Source organism: Bufo gargarizans, chromosome 6, assembly GCF_014858855.1.
Source record: "Bufo gargarizans isolate SCDJY-AF-19 chromosome 6, ASM1485885v1, whole genome shotgun sequence".
Classification (NCBI taxonomy): Eukaryota; Metazoa; Chordata; class Amphibia; order Anura; family Bufonidae; genus Bufo; species Bufo gargarizans.
The window spans coordinates 120,746,431-120,752,430 of record NC_058085.1 but is presented as its reverse complement, the minus strand read 5'-3'; positions in this window follow the sequence as shown (position 1 = coordinate 120,752,430).

Below are 6,000 nucleotides of genomic sequence, written 5' to 3'. Positions count from 1 at the left end.
CTTATCCTGAGGTTAGGATATACTCTCCCATTGTGGCAGCAGCTGCATGGTACTCTGACCCGCTTCAGGTCATAGAAGGTGGTCTGCCTGGCAGTATTTCTATGAAGAGATGTGAAGGCAGCAGAACACAGAAGTTACATAGTACATAAGGGCTTTACTGCATGGGGCTTTGTGGCAGTTTGGGACTCTCAAAGGTAAGACTGCTGTGGACTATCTTGTTAGTAGCAGAGCGATCTTACCGGGTGACAGTCAAGCTGGTCTTGTAAGACAAGCTCCCCCAACTGGTGTAAATTTTGAATGCATCATCAACACTTCTGCTCTGTGCATTTTAGGCCACTTTCACACAGTTTGTGAGATCCATTCAGGGCTCTCAAAAGCGGTCCAAAACGGATCAGTTTTGCCCTAATGCATTCTGAATGTTAAAGGATCCATTCAGAATGCATCAGTTTGACTCAGTTCAGTCACCATTCCACTCTGGAGGCGGACACCAAAATGCTGTCCGCCTGACGGAGCGGAGCCAAACGGATCCTCACTCTGAAGCCTAATGCAGGCATGCAGTGTGAAAGACCGCCCCTCTGTCTTCTGTTTATACTAAAAGGAAGACAGGTAAGCCCTAGCAACGGTCTTTTAAAGCGGTTGTGCGTGATTGGGGACATTGCTGTAAGAGAACACCAATATTACATATAGTCCTGTCCTACCTTTGCCAGACTTTTCTGATGCCCCGTTTTTTTGTCCTAAATTCTCTGCCAGAAGTGCAGCTTTTCAAAAATTCAGTGATGTACCGGGTCCCTTTCCGCAGAGTGAAGCCTCTGCTTCCGCTTCGCAGGGAGCCCGGTGACGTCACCGCCAGCCTCAGTGATTACGCAGAGCGCACTGAGGAGCGGAAAGTAGGCAGCAACACATTGTGCCAAGCCCCACCCCTCTGGTCCAGTGACATCACCAGACAGGGCATATTCTTAGCAAGGAAGGAGGGACTGAGCCAGGTGGCGCTTAGGGCCGCTTCACACGAGCGGATGCCGTGCGTGGCATCCGCTCCGTGAAAGAGTGCCAAGACCCGCTGCAGACTGCGGAGGCACGGAGCAGTAACATGACTGTTAATGCTCCGTGCCTCTCTGTGATCTCTTTACTTCGAAATCACAGTGACAACTGTGATTTCGAAGTAAAAAGATAACAGAGAGGCACGGAGCATTAACAGTCATGTTACTGCTCCGTGCCTCCGCAGTCTGCAGCGGGTCTTGGCACTCTTTCACGGAGCGGATGCCACGCACGGCATCCGCTCGTGTGAAGCGGCCCTTAGGGGCATGACTAAGAGGGAGGAATAGTTGCAGCAGGAGGCGGCATATTAATTAGGGTGGGGGGGGGGGGGCGGCTGCAGAAAGGAAACAACGCGATGCTGCGCTGGAAGTTACCGCACACAAACATAGAGGTAAACAATCAGTCGGGGACTGCAGGAGCCCTGCTGAAGTGTAAAATGACCTAAAAACATCTGGGGGGACCTTCAATCCGCTATTAACAGTGATTTAACTGTTTTTTTTAAACAACAATCTTGATCCCGGACAACCCCTTTAAAGGTAGCAGTGGAAAGGGACAGGGGACATTAATGAAAGCTGTTATTATAAAGGTAATTGCAGATCTTTTGACAATCATTGACAGACTAACTCAGGTATACATGCCTAGCTCTGATAAACGTAGGCTACCAAGGAAAAAACTGCTTTCACCACACCAAAGGGGCTGTATCAGTACAAAAAAAATAATATGACAGTTACCCTTTAAATATTTTTATCTTTTTAATTCCTGGAGAACCCCTTTAACCAGCTCCGGACCGCCGTACGCAGGATTGCGTCCTGCCGGCGGTCCTGCTCTTCTGGGTGGACGCATATACGCGTCCTCCCGCGAGAGCCGAGATTTCCTGTGAACGCGCGCACGCAGGCGCGCTCACAGGAACGGAAGGTAAGAGAGTGGATCTCCAGCCTGCCAGCGGCGATCGTTAGCTGGCAAGCTGGAGATGTTTTTTTTTTTTTTAACCCCTAACAGGTATATTAGACGCTGTTTTGATAACAGCGTCTAATATACCTGCTACCTGGTCCTCTGGTGGTCCCTTTTGTTTGGATCGACCACCAGAGGACACAGGTAGCTCAGTAAAGTAACACAAAACACTACACCCCCCCTGTCACTTATTAACCCTTTATGAACCACTGATCACCCCATACAGACTCCCTGATCACCCCATACAGACTCCCTGATCACCCCCCCGTCAGGCTCCGTTCAGACGTCCGTATGATTTTTACGGATCCACTGATACATGGATCGGATCCGCAAAACGCATACGGACGTCTGAATGGAGCCTTACAGGGGGGTGATAAACAAGCGTGAGAAGAAGTCTGGGATCCAAATGTCTAAAAATGCCCTCCTAAAAGGAATTTGGGCCGCTTTGCGCATCTAGGCTGCAAAAAAGTGTCACACATCTGGTATCGCCGTACTCAGGAGAAGTTGGGGAATGTGTTTTGGGGTGTCATTTTACATATACCCATGCTGGGTGAGATAAATATCTTGGTCAAATGCCAACTTTGTATAAAAAAATGGGAAAAGTTGTCGTTGCAGAGATATTTCTCTTACCCAGCATGGGTATATGTAAAATGACACCCCAAAACACATTCCCCCAACTTCTCCTGAGTACGGCGATACCACATGTGTGACACTTTTTTGCCGCCTAGGTGGGCAAAGGGACCCACATTCCAAAGAGCACCTTTCGGATTTCACAGGTCATTTTTTACACATTTTGATTTCAAACTACTTATCACACATTAGGGCCCCTAGAATGCCAGGGCAGTATAACTACCCCATAAGTGACCCCATTTTGGAAAGAAGACACCCCAAGGTATTCCGTGAGGGGCATGGTGAGTTCCTAGAATTTTTTATCTTTTTGTCACAAGTTAGCGGAAAATGATGATTTTTTTTCTTTTATTTTTTTTCTTACAAAGTCTCATATTCCACTAACTTGTGACAAAAAAAACAAAAAAAAAACCAGGAACTCGCCATGCCCCTCACGGAATACCTTGGGGTGTCTTCTTTCCAAAATGGGGTCACTTGTGGGGTAGTTATACTGCCCTGGCAATTTAGGGGCCCTAATGTGTGCAAAGTAGTTTGAAATCAAAATCTGTAAAAAATGGCCGGTGAAATCCTAAAGGTGCTCTTTGGAATGTGTGCCCCTTTGCGCATCTAGGCTGCAAAAAAGTGTCACACATGGTGGTATCGCCGTACTCAGGAGAAGTTGGGCAATGTGTTTTGGTGTGTCATTTTACATATACCCATGCTGGGTGAGATAAATATATTGGTCAAATGCCAACTTTGTATAAAAAAATTGGAAAAGTTGTCTTTTGCCAAGATATTTCTCTCACCCAGCATGGGTATATGTAAAATGACACCCCAAAACACATTCCCCAACTTCTCCTGAGTACGGCGATACCAGATGTGTGACACTTTTTTGCAGCCAAGGTGGGCAAAGGGGCACATATTCCAAAGAGCACCTTTCGGATTTCACCGGTCGTTTTTTACAGATTTTGATTTCAAACTACTTTGCACGCATCTGGGCCCCTAAAATGCAAAATGCCAGGGCAGTATAACTACGCCACAAGTGACCCCATTTTGGAAAGAAGACACCCCAAGGTATTCCGTGAGGGGCATGGCGAGTTCCTAGAATTTTTTATTTTTTGTCACAAGTTAGTGGAATATGAGACTTTGTAAGAAAAAAATGAAAAAAATGAAAAATCAACATTTTCCGCTAACTTGTGACAAAAAATAAAAAGTTCTATGAACTCACTATGCCCATCAGTGAATACCTTAGAGTGTCTACTTTCCGAAATGGGGTCATTTGTGTTTTTCTTTTACTGTCTGGGCATTGTATGAATCTCAGGAAACATGACATGTGCGCAGAAAGTCAGAGCTGCTTCTAAAAGCGGAAATTCACATTTTTGTACCATAGTTTGTAAACGCTATAACTTTTACCCAAACCATTTTTTTTTTTTTACCCAAACATTTTTTTTTTCATCAAAGACATGTAGAACAATAAATTTAGCGAAAAATTTATATATGGATGTAGTTTTTTTTGCAAAATTTTACAACTAAAAGTGAAAAATGTCATTTTTTGGCAAAAAAATCGTTACATTTAGATTAATAACAAAAAAAGTAAAAATGTCAGCAGCAATGAAATACCACCAAATGAAAGCTCTATTAGTGAGAAGAAAAGTAGGTAAAAATAATTTGGGTGGTAAGTTGCATGACCAAGCAATAAACCGCTAAAGTTGTGGAGTGCCGATTTGTAAAAAAAGGGCCTGGTCACTAGGGGGGTATAAACCTGTGGTCCTTAAGTGGTTAAGTAACAATAACGTTGCAATAAAAGAAAAAAGGTCCCTGGTTGACCTGGATCAGGTAGGGTTTGTCGCCGGCAGGCAATGTAGTGACGGAGCGCGAAGGGTTATAGGTCTGTTGCAACTTACAGAGCTTTCCAGGACCCTCACTGAATTCTTTTCATTAGATGCCAAAAAAGCGTTTGACAGGGTGCATTGGGGGTACCTGGCAGTCTTATCCAAATTCGGCTTTACTGGTCCTATAGGATCGGGAATTATTGGCCTCTATTCTGCCCCATCGGCCAAGGTGCTGGCATCAGGTTTCTTCTCCAGGACATTTCATATATCAAATGTGACACGACAAGGGTGCCCCCTGTCCCCACTGATATTTGCCTTAGTGATGGAACCTCTGGCTCACGGCATCAGATCAAACATCACAGGCATTTCAATAGGATCCCAATCTAACGCCATTACTTTATATGCCGACGATGTTATTCTGTCAGTTACTAACCCCGAATAATCATTGGGCCATGTATGGGATGTCCTGCAGAGGTTCTCCGAGGTCTCTTACTACAAATTGAACGTAACCAAATCTAGTGTACTCCCATTATTTCTTTCTGATACAACTAGACAGAATATAACCAAAACATAACTTCCAATGGGCGGATGATCACATGCCTTACTTAGGGATCCGTATTACTCCTTCCTCAAAAGACCTTCTTAGGGTTAACTTTGAGGATTTGAGAAACTCCCTCAAAAAAGACTATGAATCGCTGAAGACCCACAATCTTTCTTGGATAGAAAGGATTAACATAACCAAAATGCTAATTCTACCCAAGATACTCTATAAGTTTTGCTGTAACCCTAATAAGGGGGGGGGGGGGGGGTGTAAGAAACCACATATGCTGGCATGGGAAAAGGAACTTAAAGGGGTTGTCCGGGTTCAGAGCTGAACCCGGACATACCCTTATTTTCACCCCGGCAGCCCCCCTGAGCCTAGCATCGGAGCATCTCATGCTCCGATGCGCTCCCGTGCCCTGCGCTAAACCGCACAGGCTCTTTTGTTTTCAATAACAAACTGCCGGGCGGTAACTTCCGCCCGGCAGTGTGTTCGGTGACGTCACCGGCTCTGAGGGGCGGGCTTTAGCTCTGCCCTAGCCGTTTTACTGGCTAGGGCAGAGCTAAATCCCGCCCATCAGTGCCGGTGACGTGCCCCGGTACGTCACCGGAACTCCTAAAAATGCCATTGCCCTGTGCGATGCTCCTGTCAGGGTGGCTGCCGCGGTGAAAATGGAGGGATGTCCGGGTTCAGCTCTGAACCCGGACAACCCCTTTAACTCTAAATTTACAGTTGAAAAATAACACAAAGCATTCCTTTGGGCTATAAAGCCATCCCATTGCATCAACCATGCAGAACAAAACAGAAAAATTCAATTGAGATGGTATCTCACTCCTGACAGATTAGCACGCATGAATGCCGATTATTCCCCTCTCTGCTGGCAGGGATGCAGCCGGAGAGGAACGCCGACGCAAATGTGGTAGTCTTGCCCTTCGGTATCCCCCCTATGGGAGAAAGTCCAAGATGTGATTCAGAGGGTCATGGATTCTCCATTAGTGTTGACTCCAGAACTAGCGGTACTCAACATAGGCCTAC